This window comes from Dermacentor albipictus, chromosome 4 (genome assembly GCF_038994185.2).
Source record: "Dermacentor albipictus isolate Rhodes 1998 colony chromosome 4, USDA_Dalb.pri_finalv2, whole genome shotgun sequence".
NCBI classification, from domain to species: Eukaryota; Metazoa; Arthropoda; class Arachnida; order Ixodida; family Ixodidae; genus Dermacentor; species Dermacentor albipictus.
In genome coordinates this window covers 75679427-75703073 of record NC_091824.1, presented here as the reverse complement: position 1 = coordinate 75703073, position 23647 = coordinate 75679427, and the positions used below count along the sequence as shown (strand labels likewise).

Here is a 23647-nt window from a genome sequence, read left to right as displayed (position 1 = left end):
CGGAGAGCCGACAGCGCGCATGCGCGGCGGCGGAGCAGATTCGTCGGCGAGCTGGTTACGAGGCCGACGACAACGCCGACGACGACGCCGACGACGACGCGAAACCCAGGAACGGACGCCAAAGAGCCATTTGTGTAGCCAGCCCTCCTCCACAGTCTCTCCTCCTCCCTTCCATCATCCTCCCTCGCCCGGAGAGCCGACAGCGCGCATGCGCGGCGGCGGAGCAGCAGACTCGTCGGCGAGCTGGTTACGAGGCCGACGACAACGCCGACGACGACGACGACGCGAAACCCAGGAACGGACGCCAAAGAGCTGCGCTCTAAAAGTGGTGCGCCGAACTGTCGACATCGTTCCGATAGCGGCCTATGCAGCCAGGTACGCAGCACGTCGGCATCGTCTGCTGATATTCTTAAGAAACTCAGCGAAGGCTACAGTTACACGGATGACATGCTTGCTGAAATTCGCTGTCAACAACGAACCACAGAATACACCAACGCTGCACTGCGTGCTTAGTCCGGCCCGCCCGCGCAGCCGGCTAGTGGAGAAGTGCAGCCGGGCGCGACTGCAGCGCCACGAAGGCGCGGGCGGGTGGCGGTTCCGCGCAATGGCGCCGAGTTTTAAAACTGAAGCTAGTCTAGTAACGTTGGGCCCGGTATTGCTCTATCTTCGTGATGGGCCCACATATGGAGAGTGCTTCACGCCTGCTTCATCATCTCCGCGGGTCGGCCCGGTATTGCTCTATCTTCGTGATGGGTCCACGTATGGGGAGTGCTTAACGCCTGTTTCACCTCCACCGCGGGTCGGCCCGGTATTGCTCTATCTTCGTGATGGACCCACGTATGGGGAGCCTTTAACGCCTGCTTCACCTCCGCCGCGGGTCGGCCCGGTACCGGTCTATCTTCGTGATGGGCCCACGTATGGGGACTGCTTAGCGCCTGCTTCACCTTCTCCGTGGGTCGGCCCCGTATTGCTCTATCTTCGTGATGGGTCCACGTATGGGGAGTGCTTAACGCCTGCTCCACCTCCGCCGCGGGTCGGCCCGGTATTGCTCTAACTTCGTGATGGGTCCACGTATGGGGACTGCTTAACGCCTGTTTCACCTCCACCGCGGGTTGGCCCAGTATGGCTCTATGTTCGTGATGGACGCACATATGGGGAGTGCTTAACGCCAGCTTCATGATCTCCGCGGGTCTGCCCGCTATTGCTCTATCTTCGTGATGTGCCCACATATGGAGAGTGCTTCACGCCTGCTTCATCATCTCCGCGGGTCGGCCCGGTACTGCTCTATCGTCGTGATGGCTCCACGTATGGGGAGTGCTTAACGCCTGTTTCACCTCCACCCCGGGTTGGCCCAGTATGGCTCTATATTCGTGATTGGCTTACGTATGGGGAGTGCTTAACGCCTGCTTCACCTCCCCCGCGAGTCGGCCCGGTATTGCTTTTTGTTCGTGATGGACCCACGTATGGGGAGTCTTTAACGCCTGCTTCACCTCCGCCGCGGATCGGCCCGGTACTGGTGTACCTTTTTGATGGGCCCACGTACAGGTAGTGCTTAACGCCTGCTTCGCCTCTGCCGCGGGTCGGCCCGGTGTTGCTCTAACTTCGTGATGGGCCCACATATGGAGAGTGCTTCACGCCTGCTTCATCATCTCCGCGGGTCGGCCCGGTATTGCTCCTTCCTCGTGATGGGTCCACGTATGGGGAGTGCTTAACGCCTGCTTCACCTCCACCGCGGGTCGGCCCGGTATTGCTCTATCTTCGTGATGGGCCCACCAGTGGCGTAGCCAGAAATTTTGCTCGGGGGGGGCTACGCCACTGGCCCCATATTATATATATATATATATATATATATATATATATATATATATATATATATATATATATATATATATATATATATATATATATATATATATATATATATATATATATATATATATATATATATATACACACACATGGGGCTGGCGTAGCCAGACATATTGTTGGAGGAAGCTTTAGCTCGGGTGCTCCTATTTAAATACATGTAGCAGGGGAATTCGTTTTTCCCTGCAACCACTTCACCAAATTTGACGAGGTTTGTTGCATTTAGAAGAAAAAGCCTAATTCTATTGACTACTGGTTTCGAATGTTTCATTTAGGTGGTCAATTATTTATTAAAAATTGCCCAAATCGAAAATTTTCAGCAAATGAAACTATCAAGTTTAAAACTCCGTGACTCAACAATGAAAAATGATATCACAATAATTGCACCTAATAGTACATCTACAGCGGACAAGATAGATATGTTACACATCAATCTCAAAAAAATTTAGTATTGTGGAAATACGGCTTGTGCAGAACCCTTGTACACAACGAAACCAATTCACGTAAGATACAAATTGACATTGCAAACTTGTCCAATTTGACTGTTATAATAGATGCCTTTTACAGAACCACAATGTCTGTTCTTCATGCATAGCTATTAGTTTGTAAACGTCGTGCTTCTATTTTTTCAAGCTTTCGAATTTTTCAAAATATTTTAAACAAAATTCAGGCCCTAAATCGAAGTTGTGTTTCCAACATAACTAGGATTTAACTTTCTCTCTCAAATGCAACCAATTTCAATAAAAGCGATTAGCAGGATTATCTAAGAAAAGCGTTTCTGCGTTTTACGAGTATTTGAATAGGCCGCGTCGGATTGGGTCCGAGCTAAAGCTTCTTCTTAAACAATTCGTCAAGGGATCAAATCCATGAATAACAACTGCATTGTCATTGCCAAAGATGCTGCAGACGAATTCTTGAACCCTACGCACAGTCAAAACAATAAAATATGTATTTTTTCATAAAAGAATATACTCGTATGTGCCAAACATTTTGCCCAAAATAACTGATATCAATGCTTCCATATTTTTGTCTATTTATTAAGTAAAGAAAATATCACATGAACTTTAGAACTATATCAGTTCGAAACCAGGAAAGCAGTGCATGCCGCTGATATGAAAAATTAAAAGGCAATGAACTGAACAAGTTTAGGACAAATATGTTAATGAAACTTTGTCATTCAAGAACCGTGCTTACATTCTTGTATATATGCAATGGCCAGTGAAAAATCTCAATGACGCTGTAATTTGTTTTAATGTATTACGCAGGAGCAGCTGTCGCCGGTCGTGTATCGTGAGTAATTGCACCGAAATTATAGTCGCAACAGAGGGCACGTATAAAAAGCAGGAATTCTGTAAGATATACGAGGGCAAGTCAAATGAATGTGAGCCAACAACGGGGTACTTTATTTAAAAGTAGTCTTCATGAGAATTTAGACATTTGTCCCATTGACTAACGAGTCGCGTGATTCCCGTCTTATAAAACTCCTTGGGTTGCTGCTCCAAAAAGTCTGTATCTGGTTCCCTTGAGCTGTTTTTTCGGTTGCCCCAAAATGTAGAAGTCGCAAGGTGACAGGTCTGAGCTGTATGGCGGATGCTGCAGCGTTTCCCACTTGAACTTTGCCAGTTTTTTATTAACCACATAAGCGACGTGGGGACAGGCATTGTCGTGGAACAAGATGACCCCATTAGTCAATTTTCCACGTTGTTCGTTCTTGATTGCGACACGCTGCCGTTCTGGCATTTCACAATATCGGAAACAATTGATAGCCTCTCAAGATTTAGCAAATTCTATCAGTAATGGACCCTGACGACCGAAAAAAAAGTCAACAACACCTTTCCAGTGGAAATGATGGCCTTTGCGTTCTTTGGGCGTGGTAAATTTGAATGTTTCCACTGTAAGCTTTGCCGTCGTGTTTCAGGTTCGTAGTAGTGGCACCAAGGTTCGTCCCCGATCACAATTGCAAACAAGAAGTCGTCATCCTCATTGCGATACCCGATCAGATGAGTCAAGGCAGCGCGAAACTTCTCCGTCTTCTGGCGATGGATCAAAATCTTGGGGATCCATTGCGCACCAAAGAGCCGATAGCCGAGAAGCTCATGAATTATGGCGTGAACGGAACCGTGACTGATGTTCAGACCGTCTGCCAGTTCATCGATGCTTATCCTCCGTTCTTGTTTCATCAGCTCATGAACCTTTGAAATTGTGCGGGGGGTGATTGCACGATGGTTTTGGCCCGGTCTTGGAATGCCTTTACAAAGTCTTTAAAACCGTTTGCTCCAACGCTTCACAGTGGTCAATGAGATGCCGTGTTCAACGTAAACGGCAGTCATACGGCGATTAATTTCTGTTTTGGAAACACCTTTAGCTGTCAAAAACTTCGCGACACCGAGCTGTTCAACTTTTGAAGTGTCCATTATGTTACGCAACCATATTCAACCCAGTGTATGAGAGCATTAAAGAACATTTATCTTCACACCTGCGTGTCACTTTTGTAAATTAGACATGCCGTTCTCCTACGCGCATGCCTCACAGATAATGAACCGAACCATTATTGCGCGGTTAGGGTAGGCCCACTTTCATTTGACTCGCCCTCGTACATCAGAAATGCAAAGATGCAGTGGGATATACAAATGCGAAAATACGGCTTGATAAAGGACAAAAAGTGTCACTGGAAACAAAGTTCACAGCATGTGTACACAAAACCTCGCAACAAGATATTTAAGTATACGTATAAGTCTCCAATGAGTCTATGTATGTAAGAAAAAGTAACTGAATATATAATGCGTCAAACAAGGCAAATAAACATGTTGCACAATCATAGATTCACAGAATCCTAGATTCCGCCCCCATTCCATCCACTCCCCCCGATGTATTGCGCGCGAGGGAAGGCGGCGCGCTTCCTGCCCGCCTTTTTCCTTTGCGCACACAAGACTGAGCCACCATCGTAGGCTCACCCATTCCACCTCCGCTCCTACGCTTTCACTCGCACATACAGCATCACCCTTGGACTTTATACAAAACATGAGGGCGACGGCGATGGCAGGAATGCGCCTGGAGTGCCCATATAATTGCTTTCGTAATAATATAATAAACGTGTCCGGCAACTGAAGCGTCCCGTCGCCCATTACTTTCAGCAAAAGAAGTATCAAAATCGAACTTTCACCATGCGACAATTCGCTGTGCCGCAACAATGAATTTGTGGGGCGGAGGCACCGAAATGAAAAAAAAAAACGCATAGGAAAGTATGTTGGCCAGAATCGAATGCCTACATCGGGCACCTAATGGGGCTACGGAAGGAATACCGAAGAAAACATGAGACGCTAGGTCCACTGAGAACCATACGCATACTGCTCAGTATCCTACACCGGCGAAACAAGACTTTCCGGAAAGGTTCCGCTCAAGGAACGCGGTGCAATCCTTCGAGTCCCCACAGTGATGGCGGCGAGCGACCACTCTTTTTTTTTCTTGTCTGCTGGCCAGAAAGCTTCCAAAACTCTGTCAGGTGAAAATCCACTCGGCCAAAGCAAACCGAACGGCCACCGAAGTGCACCGCGCGGTGGTTGGGGCCATACGAGAAAAACATATGCGCTCTGGCTCGCTCTGGCAGCCCGCGGGTAGGGTAGCGAGAACAAAAAAAAATGAAGAGGCTCAATGTGTCCTCCGCGAATAAAAGTCAAAGCAGAAAAAATAAATAAGAACGTAGTTACTTTGGCTGGCTTTAGTGTCTTGACATGGATGTTGTGGCATAGGTTAAAAAAAATGTTCATATTTTTTTATGTGACACGACGGCACAAATGAACCACCCCAACGCACCGTGTCATTGGACCTCGCTGCGTGCTTTGTCAACTCGTCTGCTAGTGTGTTGATTTGGCTTGTCTCGTTGTATGTTCCGATGTAAGACTTTAGAAAAGTCAGTGGGCCTTTGGCGTCAAATGCTTATAACAACATTAAACCCACAAAATTCCGCAATATAAAATTTAAAGCACAACTTTGGAAATGTCAATGCACGTTTCACATCGAGAGCTTATGAGATTTATACCCATAAAGTTTCGCAATTGATATCCATGCGCTCCATAGATTCCGTGGCCTCAGTGAGAAGCCGCGGCGAGCCCGCTCACCATCAAAGCGCCCTTGAAACTTTGTGCTCGGATGGCACTGCTTGGCGTTATGTGACTGCCGGTGTATGGGCGTTGCCACGAAATCCAGCCCGAGTTCGCAATCTTCGCGGTTAAATGTCTTCTCGAGCGTCAAACAGACATTCTATACAAAATCCAGAGTGATTTCCGGCGCCGGGGGTCGCTTTGGTCGGTGGTGCATGGACAGCACGAAAACATTTCGGGGGGGGCTCAAGCCCCATAAGCCCCCCCCCCCCCCCTGGCTACGCCCCTGGGGCCCACGTATGGGGACTCCTTAGCGCCTGCTTCACCTTCTCCCCGGGTCGGCCCCATATTGCTCTACTTCGTGATGGGTCCACGTATGGGGAGTGCTTAACGCCAGCTTCATGATCTCCGCGGGTCTGCCCGGTATTGCTCTATCTTCGTGATGTGCCCACATATGGAGAGTGGCTTCACGCCTGCTTCATCATCTCCGCGGGTCGGCCCGGTACTGCTCTATCTTCGTGATGGCTCCACGTATGGGGAGTGCTTAACGCCTGTTTCACCTCCACCGCGGGTTGGCCCAGTATAGCTCTATATTCGTGATTGGCTTACGTATGGGGAGTGCTTAACGCCTGCTTCACCTCCGTTGCGGGTCGGCCCACAATTGCTCTATCTTCGTGATGGTTCCACGTATGGGGACTGCTTAACGCCTGTTTCACCTCCACCGCGGGTTGGCCCAGCATGGCTCTATGTTCGTGATGGACCCACATATGGGGAGCGCTTAACGCCAGCTTCATGATCTCCGCGGGTCGGCCCGGTATTGCTCTATCTTCGTGATGGTTCCACGTATGGGGAGTGCTTAACGCCTGCTGCACTTCCGCCGCAGGTCGGCCCGGTATTGCTCTATCTTCGTGATGGACCCACTTATGCGGACTGCTTAACGCCTGTTTCACCTCTACCGCGGGTTGGCCCAGTATGGCTCTATGTTCGTGATGTACCCACATATGGGGAGTGCTTAACGCCAGTTTCATGATCTCTGCGGGTCGGCCCAGTATTGCTCTATCTTCGTGATGGTTCCACGTATGGGGAGTGCTTAACGCCTGCTTCACCTCCGCCGCAGGTCGGCCTGGTATTCCTCTATCTTCGTGATGGACCCACGTATGGGGACTGCTTAACGCCTTCTCCACCTCCGCCGCGGGTCGGCCCGGAATTGCTCTATCTTCGTGAGGGGCCGGCCCACGCATGGGTAGTGCTTAACGCCTGCTCCACCTCCGCCGCGGGTCGGCCCGGTATTGCTCTATCTTCGTGATGGGCCCACATATAGGGCGTGCTTAACGCCAGCTTCATCATCTCCGCGGGTCGGCCCGGTATTGCTCTATCTTCGTGATGGGTCCATGTATGGGGAGTGCTTAACGCTTGCTTCACCTCCGCCGCTGGTCGGCCCGGTATTGCTCTATCTTCGTGATGGACCCACGTATGGGGAGTGTATAACGCCTGCTTCACCTTCTCCGCGGGTCGGCCCGGTATTGTGTCTACACACGGGCACAATCATGGGCAACTAGCCCTTAACAGCTTCGCTGTAGAACGACTGGCCGCAGGTGGTATATGAGCCCACGTCTTCGCATTACGCCTGCGATGCTATTACCAATTGAGCTACCGCGGCGCGGTTATCCCATCCCCTTTCTATGGTGGCGGTGGATATGCAACATCCTTTCTGCCGTAGGCCTCGCGTCTATATATGCATATAACACTTATCAAATTAGGACCAGGGATGGGACGTGTCGCATCCTTGTGCAATGTACTGCAATTTACCCATTTTAAGAGATTGGCCATGAATGAGCATATACAGATAGGTCGGCCAGTAATCGGGTTGGTTAAACATAAAAATTGGACGAACACCTTTACAGCGCGATTACCTGTATAACGAAGGCTTCAATATGTCCGTGCCGAATTCCTACCCTTGAGGCGTGCCGTAACGCTTCCGCGACGAAGACCACTACAACGAATTTAACTCTGCAAAGAAGGTGCCCCGACGGCTGACTTCTAGCGTTCCTAACGAACACCCACGCCACATAGCTGTGCTCTGCGCTAGCGCTAATGGCAGCGCTAGCGCTAACGGCAGCGCTAGCGAGGCACTTGAAGAGCGCACCGATGTTGAACTTGTGCGCTGCTTCTTCTGACACAGCAGCGGGTGCGGTGGCAAACGAATACGTCGCAGTTGACGACACGTGACGATGCTATTGTGACTGACCACCGACGACGTCTTTACATGCCTTCTATAGGGCAGAAAAGATGTAAATGTCGATGAAGGAAACGGCGATGAACAGCCTTTAAACAGACGAATAATGTTGACGGAAGGGAAGGCAACAGGTGCATTCAATGATCTCCAGCTTTACCAGGAGTCTCTTGCGAGTTTCGCCGCGCAGCATGCCGGGAACGTCGGTGAAATGAGGTCGGATGCAGTCCCACGTTCCGCTAGACAATGTATGCACCAAGACATAGCATAGCGACTTATCTCCCTTGAACTCACGTTAGATAAAGGTTTTAAATGCGTAAGTATTTCTCTAGTTATCCAGTGAGAAAACTGTCTGTCCGTCCTTCCTTCTCGTAATACAATCGCTTTCAATGTGCAGCTGTGGAAGAAGAAGAACGCGTGAGCAGCGGCACGAAAATTTGGGGGTGGGCCTACTTTAAATGTGGAGGTAGGCCAAGTTATATCTGGACAGGGGTGTATCCAGGGGGGGGGGGGTACTTAAGGGACTTAAGCCTCCCGCCCAAAAAATTTTTTTCGTGTTGTCATGCCCCGCCGATTAAGACAACCCCCGGCGCAGGAACTCATACTTGATTTGTCTAGAATGCCTTTTTCACGCTTGAAAAGGCATTTCGGCGCGAACATTGTGAACTCGGGCTGGATTTCATGGCAACGCCCGTGAACCTGGTGTCACATAACGCAGGAGCCCCATCCGAGCACAAAGTTTCAAGGGAGTTTTGATGGCGAGGGGGCTCGTCGCGGTACCTCGCGGAGGCCCCGGCATCTACGGAGCGCATGGATTTCAGTTCTGAAACTTTATGGGTATAACGTTCTCATGAACATTTTATAATAAAGGTGCATTGACATTTACAAAGTCGTGGTTTAAATGTTCAATCCAAGAACCTTGTGGGTTTAATGTTCTTATAAACATTTGACGCTGAAGGTGCATTAACGTTTCTAAAGTCGTACATCGGGCCATACAACGAGACAAGCCAAATCAACGCATTATCAAACAAAGTCCGATGAGACGAACCGTTGTGTTGGTTCATTTGTGCCGTCATGACACGGAAAAGAATGTCATATTTTTCACCTGTGCCAAAGCATCTACGTCAGGACACTAAAGGCAGCGAAGGTAACTGTGTTCTTATTTATTTTGTTCCTTTGGCTTTTATTCGCGAGGACACCAGGACACATTGACTCTTCATTTTTATTGTTCTCGCTACCCGCAGGCTGCCAGAGCCAGCCAGAGCGCATACATTTTTTTCGTGTTGCCCCGACCACCACGCAGCGCACTTTGAAGCGCGTTCGGTTTTCTCTGGTCAAGTGGATTTTCGCCTGACAGATTTGATTGGACAAACTTTATTAAAGGTCCTGCAGGATGCACGTCAGCGTGCTGTGGGCGTCTCCCACGCAGGGACCGGCATGGAGTACCTGGCGGCCGCTGCACGAGCCTCCTGGACGGCCCATTGCTGGTAGTAGCGGGCTTCCTAGGGTCTCCTCCCGCTTGTCCGAGGTAGAGTCGGGCGGAGCGTTTCTACACCCCCAGAGCTCGCCTGGCAGAGTTTTGACCGATTTCTGGCTAGCGGATGAGAAAAAGAAGCAATGGTGGCTCGTCGTCATCACTTTGCGGACTCAACGGATTGCAACGCGTTCGCTTGAGAGCAACCGAAAGTCTTGTCTCGCTGGTGTAGGATACCGAGCAGTATGCGTACGGTTCCCTGAGGACCAGGCATGTCTCACGTTTTCTTGGATATTCCTTCGGTAGCCACATTAGGGGCCCAAAGTAAGCTATCGATTGTGGCCAACATGTTTTCCTTTGTGTTTCTTTTTATCATTTCCATGCCCCGGCTCCACAAAGAGATAGGCATTGTTGCCAAACAACACCAACACGGGACTTCTAGTCCAATTAGGACTCCATAACACCCTCGACGAATTGATCGAAGCACAGCGTCGGTCTCATCTGGAGCGCCTCACCCTGACAGAAACGGGCCAGCATATTTAACTAAACTCGGCATCACCTGCCACCGTCAACATGGAGACAAATATCCAATTCCGCGCGACGTACGACTTGGCTACGTGCCGACCCTATCCCCCAAAACATGTACCCGGACTACAATAAAGAACCTGGGAAGGCAAGGGCTGCCTCCCTCATTAAAGCCTATGGTAACACCAAGGGTGTCACGTTCCTCGACGCAGCTGAATATCAAGACGGGCACCGCTTCGCGGCGGCTACTACAGCAGGCGGCTCGCTCAAACGTGCCGCCAGCATCGTAACCCGAAACGCCGAGATGGCCGAGGTAGTGGCCACCGCCCTGGCCACCCTCGATCCGGTCTGCCACACCATAGTGAACGATTCCCGCACGGCAATCAGCAGTTACATCAAAGGTCCTATTTCACAACAAGCACTCCTACACCAAGCCCCTCAGCCACCCGAAAACCAACTCACTCTCGTCTGGTTCCCAGCGCGCGCTGGCGTTGTACATCTGCACCTCACCAACCTCGACGAGGTCGCTCACTCCGTAGCAGGAGGCCTTGTCAACCGTGCCGGAGACAGCACAGGTGCTCCCGGGGAGCGCGATCGCCTCACCAGCTACAACGACCTTAAGAAATCGTTGTATCTTCAAAGAAGAACATTCGTCATCTCTCATCACAAGCTAAACAGAGTACAGGCAACCACCCTTCGCCTGTTAGAAACACTAACCCCTCACTAACACGTTACCACAGGATCTACCCAGACATCTACCCTAGTAACACTTGCAAGAACTGTAAGAACTGTAAGGTGTTCTTGACTTTTTTTTTTGCGATCGTCAGGGGCCAATATTCATCGAATTCGCTAAACCTGAAGAGACGATCAAATGTTTGCAACATTTTGAAACGCTGGATCGGCTGCGTGCACGACAATGCCCGTCGCGACGTCGTTGTTGTGGTTAACATAGAACTGGCAAAGTTCAAGTGGGAAACCCGTATCATCCGCCACACAGCCCAGACCTGTCGCCTTGCAACTTCCGCATATTGGGGCACTTGAAAGAAAACCAGATTCCTGTCGGACGATGACGTGAACGAGGCAGTTACAGACTTTTTGAAGCAGCAGCCCAAGGAGTTTTATGAAACGCGAATAGCGCGGCTCGTTGGTCAGTGGCACCAATGTCTAAGTGCTCATGGGGACTAGTTTTAAATGAAGTAACGCGTTTGTGACATATTCGTATTGGCTCACTTTCATTTGACTCGCCCTCGCATATTTTGCAGAGCTCCTGCTTTTTGCGTGTGCTCTCTCTTGCGATTATAATTTCGGTGCAATTATTCACGCAATACATGAGCAGTGACAGCTGATCCTGCGCAATACATTGGAACAAAGGACCGCATCATTTAGATTTTTCCCTGGTCGTTGCTTATGTACAAAAATGTAAACAAGTTTCTTGAATGACAAAGCTTCATTAAAATATTTGTCCTCAACCTGTTCATTTCACGGCCTTTGCATTTTTCATATCAGCGCTACGCACTGCTTTGCTGGTTTCGAACTGACATAGTTTTGAAGTTCGTGTGATATTTTGTTTACTTATTCAATCGACAAAAACGTGGAAGCATTGATATCAGTTATTTCGGGCGCAATTTTTGGGACATACGAGTGTATTCTTTTATGAAAAAATACGTGCGTTACTTGAAAGTTCGTAGTTTTCAAGAATTCGTTTGCAGAATGTTTGGCAACGGCAATGCAGTTATTGTTCATGTATTTGATCCCTCGACAAATTATATGAGGAGGAGGCCGAGCTTCAATATGACCCCCCCCCCCCCCCCCCCGTATGAAATTTCTGACTACACCACTGCATCTGGGAGTAGGTCAACTTGCCATTTTGGGGGCGGGCCAACCTAAATTTGGGGGTGGGCCAACTTCAAATTCGGGGTTGGCCCAACTTGACATCTGGGGGTTGGCCAACTAAAGTTTGAGGGTGGGCCATCTTAAATTTTGGAACGCCCACTTAAATTTGGGGTTCGGCCAATTTCAAATTTGGGTGCAGCCCTACCTGAAGGTTTGGGTTGGCCCAATGTTTAATTGTACTCTACCGAGCATCCTTCAAGTTGCGAACTCCTCGCGGGCAAGCGAACGCGTTGAGACGCTTGGCACGTGTTCATTGGGCCTCGCCGCGGCCGGCGCTGCCGCGGCAAAACGCAGGCGAGAGCTCGCGCGGACAAGGAACGCGCGCGTTACGTAGGCTGTCTACTAAAGCCTCAGCATTCTTTGCCACCGGAAAGGCTATGGGTAGAAGTGCATAAGCTAGGAAAGCCAGGTAAGCACACTACGCCAAAACCAAGTCACAGCCGAGTCAAACAGTGCTTACGCTTTAGTAAATTCTGATAGTTTAGATAGTTTTTCTATTGTTGAACGTGTCTGTAGCTTGCTGTATTGTGAGCGGTAGGGTGCGCGTTCTTTTCACAGAAGTGTCTTGTATACTGAAGGGTGTTGGAAGTCCCGATCATTTCCTTATAAAGGTGCTTGGCTGCTTAATAAATGATAAATTCCGTTATATCTTATGCGCCTTTGCAATGAGAGGTCTCTGGTATACCAGTGAGCCGGCGCTAGATTTGCAGGCGTTATACCGCCGTGTATTCTTCTATTGCGCAGAACAGTGGTTCGTTATATCGCTCCAAATTGTCAATCGATATTTAATGCTGTATAAGTGGCTATTAAGGCTAGAAATGTTACTTAGCCTAAATGCGGGGAGTTTGCAAAGGAAGCTTTGTCTTAAGTGGACTGTTTAGCAGACGGCACTCAATATCCCGCAGCGTTTTGCCTCAGACGCTGCTTACAACTATAGTTGTTAAGATGGAAAACCATTAAATGTGTGTGCACGCTATACTGAATTAAGAAAGGATGCTCCTCGCTTAGGTGGTTTCAATTTTCAGTTCATTTGAAACGTGACCTTACTTCTTAAAGTTTGTTTTTCCCCTTTTCAGTGAAAGCAACTGCTGTTCATATAAAAGGAATTTGACATGTGAATGAGCAATTTGTTTTACGATATAGATATAGATATACATACGATATAGTCATTTCTATTTGTAGCTGTCGATGCATGTGAGGCTAAGAAATTTTCGATGCATATTTTTAAAATCCTGACAAAGTATCAAACTGTAAGGTCAACTCAACTGAAGTAGCAGCTGATATATGCGCACTTTTGTTTTGCAACTGAGTGAAAGAGAACATGACCTGCAAGAAACTGCTAAAGTGTGTGTGATCGAGTGGGCTCTTTATATAACGCCTTAATTATCACAATCTCCAATAAATCGTGACCTTAGAACGATATATGCGCTAGCAAAACACAATTTGTGGCATTTCCAATTGGTCCCTTCAGAGCGCGTCAGTATATACCATCAATGACGAGCGATCTCTAACAGCGGAAATCACACTGATTACACATTGGAGGCCGATCAGTTTCGAAATTACTGTGTGTTGCTTCCTAACATGGTGCATAGTGAAAGGGATGTTGGAGCTCTCTGACGAACAGAAAATTGCAATTTGAGTAATTGCACAACTTTTACTGAAGGGCACAGCTCAAAAGAAAATACATCTTGATCACTCATTATGCACGTGGCGCGTCAGCACCGATTATAGGCAATCAGCAAAACTTAGAGGGGAAAGTCATATTTTCCTGGCAGACAAATCATCCACCTATATACACATGACAGTGCCGGAGCAACATGCACGAGTCGTCCGGGCAGTCGGAGGCATGGGAGAACGCACGTTTGTCAGCCAGCGGCCAAACGCGCTTGTGGCGCCCATTGAACACCACCGCGTCTTCCGAAGACTCGCACGCCGCGAGGCACAAGAGAAGAAAGAACTGCTTCTGCAACATCTTCCTTGTCGAGTTGTCGCGGACTCCGCCGCACTGAAAGGCTCTCCTCATGGCGTCGTACGCCACCTTGGCACTGGCGAGCCAGGGAAATATCTCCGCCTCGAAGTCGCTTACGTTCCCCACAAAATGGTCCATGCCATATTCCGCGCAGCATGTAAGGCGTTCCACCAGCGCTTTGGTGACTTCCGCCGAGCGCTGGGATCCGGCCTCGTGAAGAAGGACGAAGGATCCCATATGCTCACGCGCCAACGCCGCACCCAGGGTGCTGTATTTGAGGAGGCGCACCGAACAGGCCGCCATTGTAACCTGAACCTGGCAACGTTTAACGCTAGAAAGTTATCTAGTGAGGCGAGTCTAGCAGTGCTATTGGAGGAATTAGAGGGCAGTAAATGGGATATAATTGGGCTCAGTGATGTTCGGAGGACAAATGAAGCATATAAAGTGCTAAAAAGTGGACACTTCCTGTGCTACCGGAGCTTAGCGGAGAGACGAGAGCTAGGAGTCGGATTCCTGATTAATAAGAATATAGCTGGTAACATGCAAGAATTCTATAGCATTAACGAGAGGGTGGCAGCTCTTCTGAGCCTTAATAGGAGGTACAAATTGAAGGTCGTATAGATGTACGCCCCTACATCCAGTCATGATGACCAGGAAGTCGAAAGCTTCTATGAAGACGTGGAAGCGGCGATGGGTAAAGTGAAAACAAAATACACTGTACTGATGGGCGACTTCAATGCCAAGGTAGGCAAGAAGCAGGCTGTAGACAAGGCAGTGGGGGAATATGGCATAGGCACTAGCAATAGCAGGGGAGAGTTATTAGTAGACTTTGCAGAACAGAATAATATGCGGATAATGAATACCTTCTTCCGCAAGCGGGATAGCCGAAAGTGGACGTGGAGGATCCCGAATAACGAGACTAGAAATAGAATAGACTTTATACTCGGCGCTAACCCTGGCATCATACAAGATTTGGACGTGCTCGGCAAGGTGCGCTGCAGTGATCATAGGATGGTAAGAACTCGAATTAGGCAGACTTGAGGAGGGAACGGAAGAAACGGGTACATAAGAAGCCGATCAATGAGTTAGCGATAAGAGGGAAAATAGAGGAATTCCGGATCAAGCTACAGAACAGGTATTGGGCTTTAACTCAAGAAGAGAACCTTAGTGTTGAAGCAATGAACGACGATCTTATGGGCATCATTAAGAAGTGCGCAACAGAAGTCGGTGGTAACTTGGTTAGACCGGATACCAGCAAGCTATCGCAGGAGACGAAAGATCTGATCAGGAAACGCCAATGTATGAAAGCCTCTAACCCTACAGCTAGAATAGAACTGGCAGGATTTTCGAAGTTAATCAACAAGCGTAAGACAGCCAACATAAAGAACTATAATATGGATAGAATTGAACATGTTCTCAGGAATGGAGGAAGCCTAATAGCAGTGAAGAAGAAATTAGGAATTGGCAAGAATCAGATGTATGGGTTAAGAGACAAAGCCGGCAATATCATTACTAATATGGATGAGATAGTTCAAGTGGCTGAGGAGTTCTATAGAGATTTATACTGTACCAATGGCACCCACGACGATAATGGAAGCGAGAATAGTCTAAGGAATATAAAATCCCCGAAGTAACGCTGGAAGAAGTAAAAAAAAGCTTTGGAAGCTATGCAAACGGGGAAGGCAGCTGGAGTGGATCTGGTAACAGCAGATTTGTTGAAGGAGGGTGGGCAGATTGTTCTAGAAAAACTCGCCACCCTGTATACGCAATGCCTCATGACCTCAAGCGCACCGGAATCTTGGAAGAACGCTAATATAATCCTAATCCATAAGAAAGGGGATGCCAAAATCTTGAAAATTTATAGACCGATCAACTTACTCTCCTTTCGCTACAAAGTATTTACCAAGGTAATCGTAAATAGAATCAGGAACACGTTAGACTTCTGTCAACCAAATGACCAGGCAGGATTCCGTAAAGGCTACTCAACAATAGACCATATTCACACTATCAATTATGTGATAGAGAAATGTACGGAATATAACCAACCTTTATATACAGCGTTCGTTCATTACGGGAAAACGTTTTAATTCAGTCGAAGCCTCGGCAGTCATGGAGGGATTACGGAATCGGGGTGTAGACGAGCCGTATGTAAAAATACTGAAAGATATCTATAGCGGCTCCACAGCTACCGTAGTCCTCCAAAAAGAAAGCAACTAAATCCCAATAAAGAAAGGCGTCAGGCAGGGAGATAAGATCTCTCCAATGCTATTCACAGCGTGTTTACAGGAGGTATTCAAAGACCTGGATTGGGAAGAATTGGAAATAAGATCTAATGGAGAATACCTTAGCAACTTGCGATTCGCTGATGATATTGCCTTGCTTAGTAACTCAGGGGACCGATTGCAAGGCATGCTCACTGACCTGGAGAGGCAAATCAGAAGGGTGGGTCTAACAATTAACCTGCAGAAAACTAAAGTACTGTTTAACAGTCTCGGAAGAGAACAGCAGTTTACAACAGGTAGCGAGGCACTGGAAGTAGTAAGGGAATACATCTACTTAGGGCAAGTAGTGACCGCGGATCCGGATCATGAGACTGAAATAATCAAAAGAATAAGAATGGGCTGGGGTGCGTTTGGCAGGAATTCTCAGATCATGAACAGCATGTTGCCATTATCCCTCAAGAGAAAAGTGTATAGCACCTGTGTCTTACCAGTACTCACGTACGGGGCAGAAACCTGGAGGCTTACGAAAAGGGTTCTACTTAAATTGAGGACGACGCAAGGAGCTATGGAAAGAATAATGATGGGTGTAACGTTAAGGGATAAGAAAAGAGCAGATTGGGTGAGGGAAGAAACGCGAATAAATGACATCTTAGTTGAAATCAAGAAAAAGAAATGAGCATGGACAGGACTTGTAATGAAGGAAGATAACCGATGGTCATTAAGGGTTACGGACTGGATTCCAAGGGAAGGGAATCGTACCAGAGGGCGGCAGAAAGTTAGATGGGCGGAGGAGATTAAGAAGTTTGCAGGGACGACATGGCCACAATTTGTACATGACCGGGGTAGTTGGAGAAATATGGGAGAGGCTTTTGCCCTGCAGTGGGCTTTACCAGGCTGATGATGATAATGATGATGATGATGATGATGATGATGATGATGACAACGACGATGACCGAGTTATCCTAATAGAAGATGTGGGGTATTTCGAGGACTGTGTAAGCAACGTCTGTGCAGTGTGGTACGCTTTGGAAGGCATACATTACTACAGCTGTCTCTACCCACTGAGCATGCAGGGTCAGGAAACCGTTGAGCTCCAACGTGAGCGACACCTCCGTGCCTTCATTTAGTGCCTCGCTGGAAGTTTTGCTCTCCACTACTCTCGTAAGGAGGAGCTTGCTCGTGAAATACGGCACGTCCTCCTTCAGGCTGAACTCCGTGGTTTTCATGGCGCCCGACACTGCGAAAAAAGTTTGACGCTCCCCTTCAAGCCATCGCCGAGCCCTTCCCTCACGACGTTGATGTCAGAAGTTTCGACGATATTGAATTGAATTGAATTGAATTGAGTTTTATTCTCCTTGAAACAAATACACAAGGAAGGAGCAGCCACAAAAAGCTACTGAGATTAGTAGCTTGACGAGGTGGCTGCCCCTTTACACAGCAGCAGCAGCAGTAACTATGAAACAATTTTCGTGCAAATGACTGCTTTCATACATATGCACGGACAATGATTGCACAATGGAACATAACAACGGAACATAAGCATTTTGCAAAATACAAAAGAAAACTTCACATTAATGAGCAAAATATACGAAAACATAAATAAATGCATCATAGTTCACAGGAACTGATCTCGCATTGTTTTTTTAGACAACTGTGACACATCTACAGATTTGTTGGCAAAATTATTGAGCAGAGCTGGGAGAGTAAAAGTGATCGATTGTTTCGCATAGTTGTTTTGAGGTGTAGGTATGTGCCAAATAATATGGTGACGCGTAGGGTATACGGCAATATTTTCTCTTAATTCTGAAATCTCTCTGTAAAAAGAGTTGTTCTTTTTTGTGGCCGAACAGTATGTCTGGAGTAAACGATAATTATAAAAATCATGGATATTTATAACCTTAAACTGTTTAAAGAGTTGCTGCGTGTGAGAATCATATGGAACGTTTGCAATTATTCGCATAAACTTCTTTTGAATTAGGAACAGTCTGTTTAGATTCGTTGTTGTTGTTGTGCCCCATACTAGGTGGGCGTAGGATAACTGAGAAAGGGCTAACGAGTTATATAGTAGTAGTTTTATACGTTGAGGAATGATATGTCTACATTTGTTTAGCATACCCGCAGTTTTGCACAATTTTTTATGAGTTTCGCGGATATGGTCATCCCAAGTTAAAGTACTTGAAAAATATACGCCCAGCACTTTCATGCATTCTACTATTTCAATCACATTGTGGCCAAGTGTAATCAGCGGCAAATTTACAACCTTATTTTTTGGTCTGAAGAGTATTATTAATAAGTAAGGAGTTGCACTTTGTCCATTCCAGTAACGCCGGCATTGTTTCATCAGATATCTTTTGTATTTCGTCAGTTGTTTTACCGGTGATTAATAATGTAGTGTCATCAGCATAGCAAATTGATGTTACATGTGGATTTGAGGTAAAGGAGTGTAGGTCGTTAATGTAAACACAAAATAAAAGTGGCCCCAATATGCTGCCCTGAGGTACTCCCATTTTTATGCATTTAATATCTGAAGAAGATGTTCCTATTGATACATACTGCTTACGATGCCCTAAATAAGAAGCTAGGAGGTCATACGCAATGCCGTGTACACCATATGACTGCAATTTATCAAGTATTATTTCATGCTGTAATGAATCAAAGGCTTTCGATAAATCTACATATACTGCCAGTGTTAAATTATGGTCTGAAAAGTTTTTTAAGATTATTTCCTTTTGCTTTAGCAGCGCGGTTTCCGTCGAACAATGCTGACGAAATCCATGCTGAAAATTGTGTAGTAATGACTGCTTAGAAAAATAGTTAGACAATCTTATATACAAGAGCTTTTCTATCGCTTTGGAAAAAACTGGTAAAATCGATATAGGTCTATAGTTCTTCAATACATTTCTGTCACCGCCTTTAAAAATTAAAGTTACTTTTGCAATCTGCATGTTTTTTGGAAATACACCAGTGGAGAGGATAAGATTAAAAATGTGCGTTAATGGACGCGCTATCTCATGCACTGCATACTTTAGTGGTCCTAATTGTAGGTTGTCTACGTCGCAAACGCTACTGTTTTTAAGGTTTGTTATTGCGGAAGCTACCTCTTGAGCGTCTGTTGGGCAAAAAAATATGGTGCTTGGGGTTGTGCAAGGTCTGTGTATACTTTTGTGTTGTACTGCATTACGTGTGAATTGGTTTATGAAAAAATTGTTGAACAGATTGGCTAAAGCAGAACCAGAAACATAATCGTTACCGTAACATATTGAGTCAATTTCGTTGGAATCTTGGTTACGCCCGAGCACAGTGTTTATTTTTTTCCAGGTCAGGTCGGTACGCTTAGTGTCATGTGAAAATAGATTAGAGTAATACGCCGTCCTCGCTTTCCGGAGCAACTTCACAACGTTGTTTCTAAGCCGCTTAAATTCAGCAAATACATTTATGTCATTGGTTTTGAGGAAGGTAGCGTAAAGTTGTTCTTTGGTTTTAATTTTATCGTATATATCCTTGCTCACCCAAGGTTTTCTTATTTTGTGTGTCCGTTTAGCAGTTTTTGTGGGAAAACTTGCGTGATAAGCATTTTTTACTACATTAAGAAATTCGTCATATGCCTTATCTGCATCTTTGATTTCATATATACACTCCCATGTAACATCCTGCAGGGATTCTTTAAATCGCGTCAAGTTTGCATCTGAAGTATCTTGATAAACGCGTTGACGTTTATTGTGCATTTTGGTCAGGTAGTTTTCCAGAGAGTGCGGAAAGAAGCCCGCGTGCTCTCTGTTCCTCGTGCATTGGCTGCAGGCGTGGGCATACATGTCGTCGCAAGGCTTTACGGTGTGGTTCAGAATGCTTTCCAAGGCTTTGTACCGGTCGTCACGTGTCACGTCGTTGCAGTGAGATATTTTCTTTAAAAAATTTCCTCGTGTTGCTACCACGTAGATTACAATACCCACGAGCAGCAAGAGGGCGAATCCTACACCGAGTACCGACTTCGTTAATGGGTCGCCAATGGAGGAAGTGTTTGGTGCTCTGCTCATGAGTCCTGCGGCAATACGAAGTTTCATGCATGTAACCTTTTACTCATTTTATCACTAGCACACTGCAGTAAGAATCGAAGAAAAAAGAATGGGTTCGTTGCAAAAATTGCACGCTTAAAGGGACACTGAAGGAAACATTGCGTCGCGCTGGATCGATAGAACATTCCTCTATACGCCTCGTCGGTCATCGTTTAGCGTGTGCCAATATGTCATTTTGTTTCGTAGAAAATTGGCGCCGAAGGTACTGCTGCTGGTCTTCAATTCACGCCGTCCACGCCAAAACGGCAGAGTTGATGTAATCTGCAAGTGACCGCTCTTTCTGTGAATTTCTATGTGAATTATCCAGCGCTGACGTCACAGGAGTGGGACCACATTCGCCAAGTGGTGGCTCCTCTGCCTTTTTTTTTCATTTTCATCAGTCTTAATTTATAACGGAAACCTAGTCTTTCAATTCAGCTCAACCAGATATTTTCTTTTAACATCCTGTCAACGTAACCGCAGATTAGGACACTTGTCTTATATATGCTAGTTTATCACATGCGCGAAACTTTAAAACTCAAACTGCACCTTGCTAATGTGAATTTCAAGAAACGCTTTTGGCTATGTGGAACGCCGCATTGGATTCCTCCGAATAAATTGTGACCCTCGTGCGCATTTTTATTTGCTTGCTCAATGCGAAATTTAAGTCAAGATAGCGAATATGTCCAGCGTCAAAAAAAAAAAAATTACGTTTGCTTGTCGCTAACGGGCCTTCCTTGGTAGGCCCTAATATGGCTGCCGCTGGACTATAAATTCCCATTGAAACTTAGGAGCACGGACGTCTCAAGGATATTGCACATGGACCTTTTTTCGACTTGCACATTTTAGTTGTTCTCAAAGCGTCTTGGTCCTTCAGTTTCCTCGCAAGAGAATTATGATTTTTTCTACGCTCTAATTATAATTCCGAGCCCGTCTTCGATCCGTATGTGCGTCGTACTTTGCGTATTCTCTGACGCAACTCTCAAAGCCTCGAATGATTCAATGCGCGTCACTTGCCTGACGGAAGGCCAATGAGAAATACACTGAACATCCGCGCACGTGGGGTGTGCACGTAACGTGTGTTCCCGATGTATCTGTTCTTCTGGAGAGTTTCCTGCTGTTCTTGCTGTGTGGGCGTTCTGCCCATTGGGTCTGCCACGCAGCGTGCGCAGTGAACGTGATATTTATTAAAGCGAACAGTGTGCAAAAAAGCCATGGCATGTCCGCGAAATACATGCATAGCACGTCCCCGTGACGTCCCTTGCGGACGTGCAATTAAGGAACGTGCGCAAGACGTATTCGACACATTCTTGAGATATCCATGTCATGGCTTTGGATATCAACAGGATATCCGCTGCACGTCATTGCAGTAACTGGGACCTCCCAAGTCTACCTTTGTTTGCGTTATTCTCGAATGCGGTGATACAGACCTCTTCGTCTCGCGAGGACGGAAGCGTGCGGCGAGCCTTTCCTCCACTCTGTCTTGTGCGATTCGGCGCAACCGTGCTTGAATCTGTTGCCGTCGCGTGCTGCTGAACGATGTGGGGACATTTTAGCTCGATCTTTGTGACATTTACGTCACGTCAGAACATGCGAGGTCATCGAATAACCATTGTACAGCCTTTCTGTGCAGCGTAAGTACAGTTTGTGGAAATTTCTCTTTGTTGCGCCAACATGCGATGTGCATGTTTGTATGTGTGTTGCGAACTATTTTGGCTCTGCCTTTTTTTTTACTCTACGAAGAGCAGAGGCGTCTGTCAAGTGCTACCGTGAATTGAAAAAATCGCCTCACTATCTGATCGCTTGGTGTAAGAACTAAGACGTAGGAGTGCTCCATCCTGTTAGACCAACGCAATAGAACCCCGAAACATCTAAATGCTCATGACGCCACTGCCTACGCAATATGGCGACGCCCATCACGACAAGGTTTATACTCCAAGCGTAAAAAAAAATCGAAAGGCTTGGACAAGAATTCTTACTGAGAAACTTGACTACCCGATGCTCTACCTCTATACTCCTCGCCCCTCCCCTCCCCACCGCTGATTCGTGATTGACAGTAAGCCTCCATAAGCAGTAGAGGAGCATGTTTATCCAGACCGAAAGCCAGTATCAGCCCGCTAGTTGGAGTGCGTATGGCCGGCACTCCTTATCACTGACAACTGCTTATACTTACATTGTTGAAACGAGAACTGTATTATCAATGCATTCTTCTACGCTACTAACCAATGCGATAAAGGTTAAAGAAATTTGAAAGGAAGTAAAAGGCCGCTCAGCGAGCGATGTTCTCATAAATAATTGACGTTTACTTAAAGATAAGCTAGGTGTTAAGGGCAGTATCGGTAATAATCACGGGTGTCTGCATGGTGTTGTGTACAGGGATTCGTGTACTTTCGCAGGAAACTCTGTGGATTCTAGACGTAATTAGTGCTGTCATATATATAGAAGTCTCACTCGACGATGTGTCACTGCGCGAGTGTCTTTCGTCTGCGACGCCTTCAGAGAAATTACGCCATAAATTACTGTAGACGTCAGCTACTGCCAGACCAAGTTAAATTATTTGTCTACATTTACGCGCACATTTGTGGGACCCATTTCATCTCAGTCGCTCGCACTCGCAAGCTGAAAGGCTTGGTGGTTCATAGAATCACATCTGTGACGTTTTCTGCGCAATAATTACGTCGTATTATGCAGCACAAAAGAATGTGACCTAATGCGCTGCATCGAATATGACGCTTACCGATATCCGTATTGAATGCGGGACGCAATATATATATGGTCGCAAATACCAGCAGTGTGATTCAAGCTTCCCTATATCTTTCGTGGCGTCCCCTGCTATCTACGAAACGTGGTGTGCTTGAGATTAAGGGAAGAGAGGTATGTTGATCTACATGATGATGATGATAATATATATACACATCCCCTTCAAAACGGGGTGGTGACGCATAGCCTCCCAGCCTGAAACGGACTGAAACTTACCGAAACAAAACTGACTGAGACAATATATGCGCGGTAAAATGAAACAGTTGGGCTATGTTGTGCATTTGTCTGGCGAAAAAGTACGTGTGTAGTATTCGGAATGACAAATGCAAGTGAAAAGAAAAAGGTAGCGATAAACGCGATGATTGTAAATGCTGTTTATGTGTATTTGCTTACAGTGTGTCCCATATATATCGACTTTTATTTTCTCGTAATTGTTGCGGTGCTCGGGAAAGTGCCGTTTTATAATTAGTTTTGTCATCCACAGATGCCGCGACAATCGACACAATTCCATGCTTTTCGCCAATCACTGCATCCGGAATATAAAGCACCGGGA

The 23647-nt window shown here is 46.6% G+C and overlaps 1 protein-coding gene across 4 annotated transcripts in view; it reads left to right on the top strand.

Moving 5' to 3' along the window:
* Window positions 1-23647, top strand: part of LOC135895879 (ensconsin-like) — a 438594-nt gene that overhangs the window by 7112 nt on the left and 407835 nt on the right. For 2 of the 4 annotated variants that reach the window (XM_065424088.2, XM_065424086.2), the window contains exon 1: window positions 21783-21968. The exons of the other annotated variants lie outside the window; for them this stretch is intronic. The gene's annotated coding sequence lies outside the window, so the exon portion shown is untranslated. Of the gene's footprint in view, window positions 1-21782; window positions 21969-23647 lie in introns of those variants that run through there. 4 annotated transcript variants of the gene reach the window in all.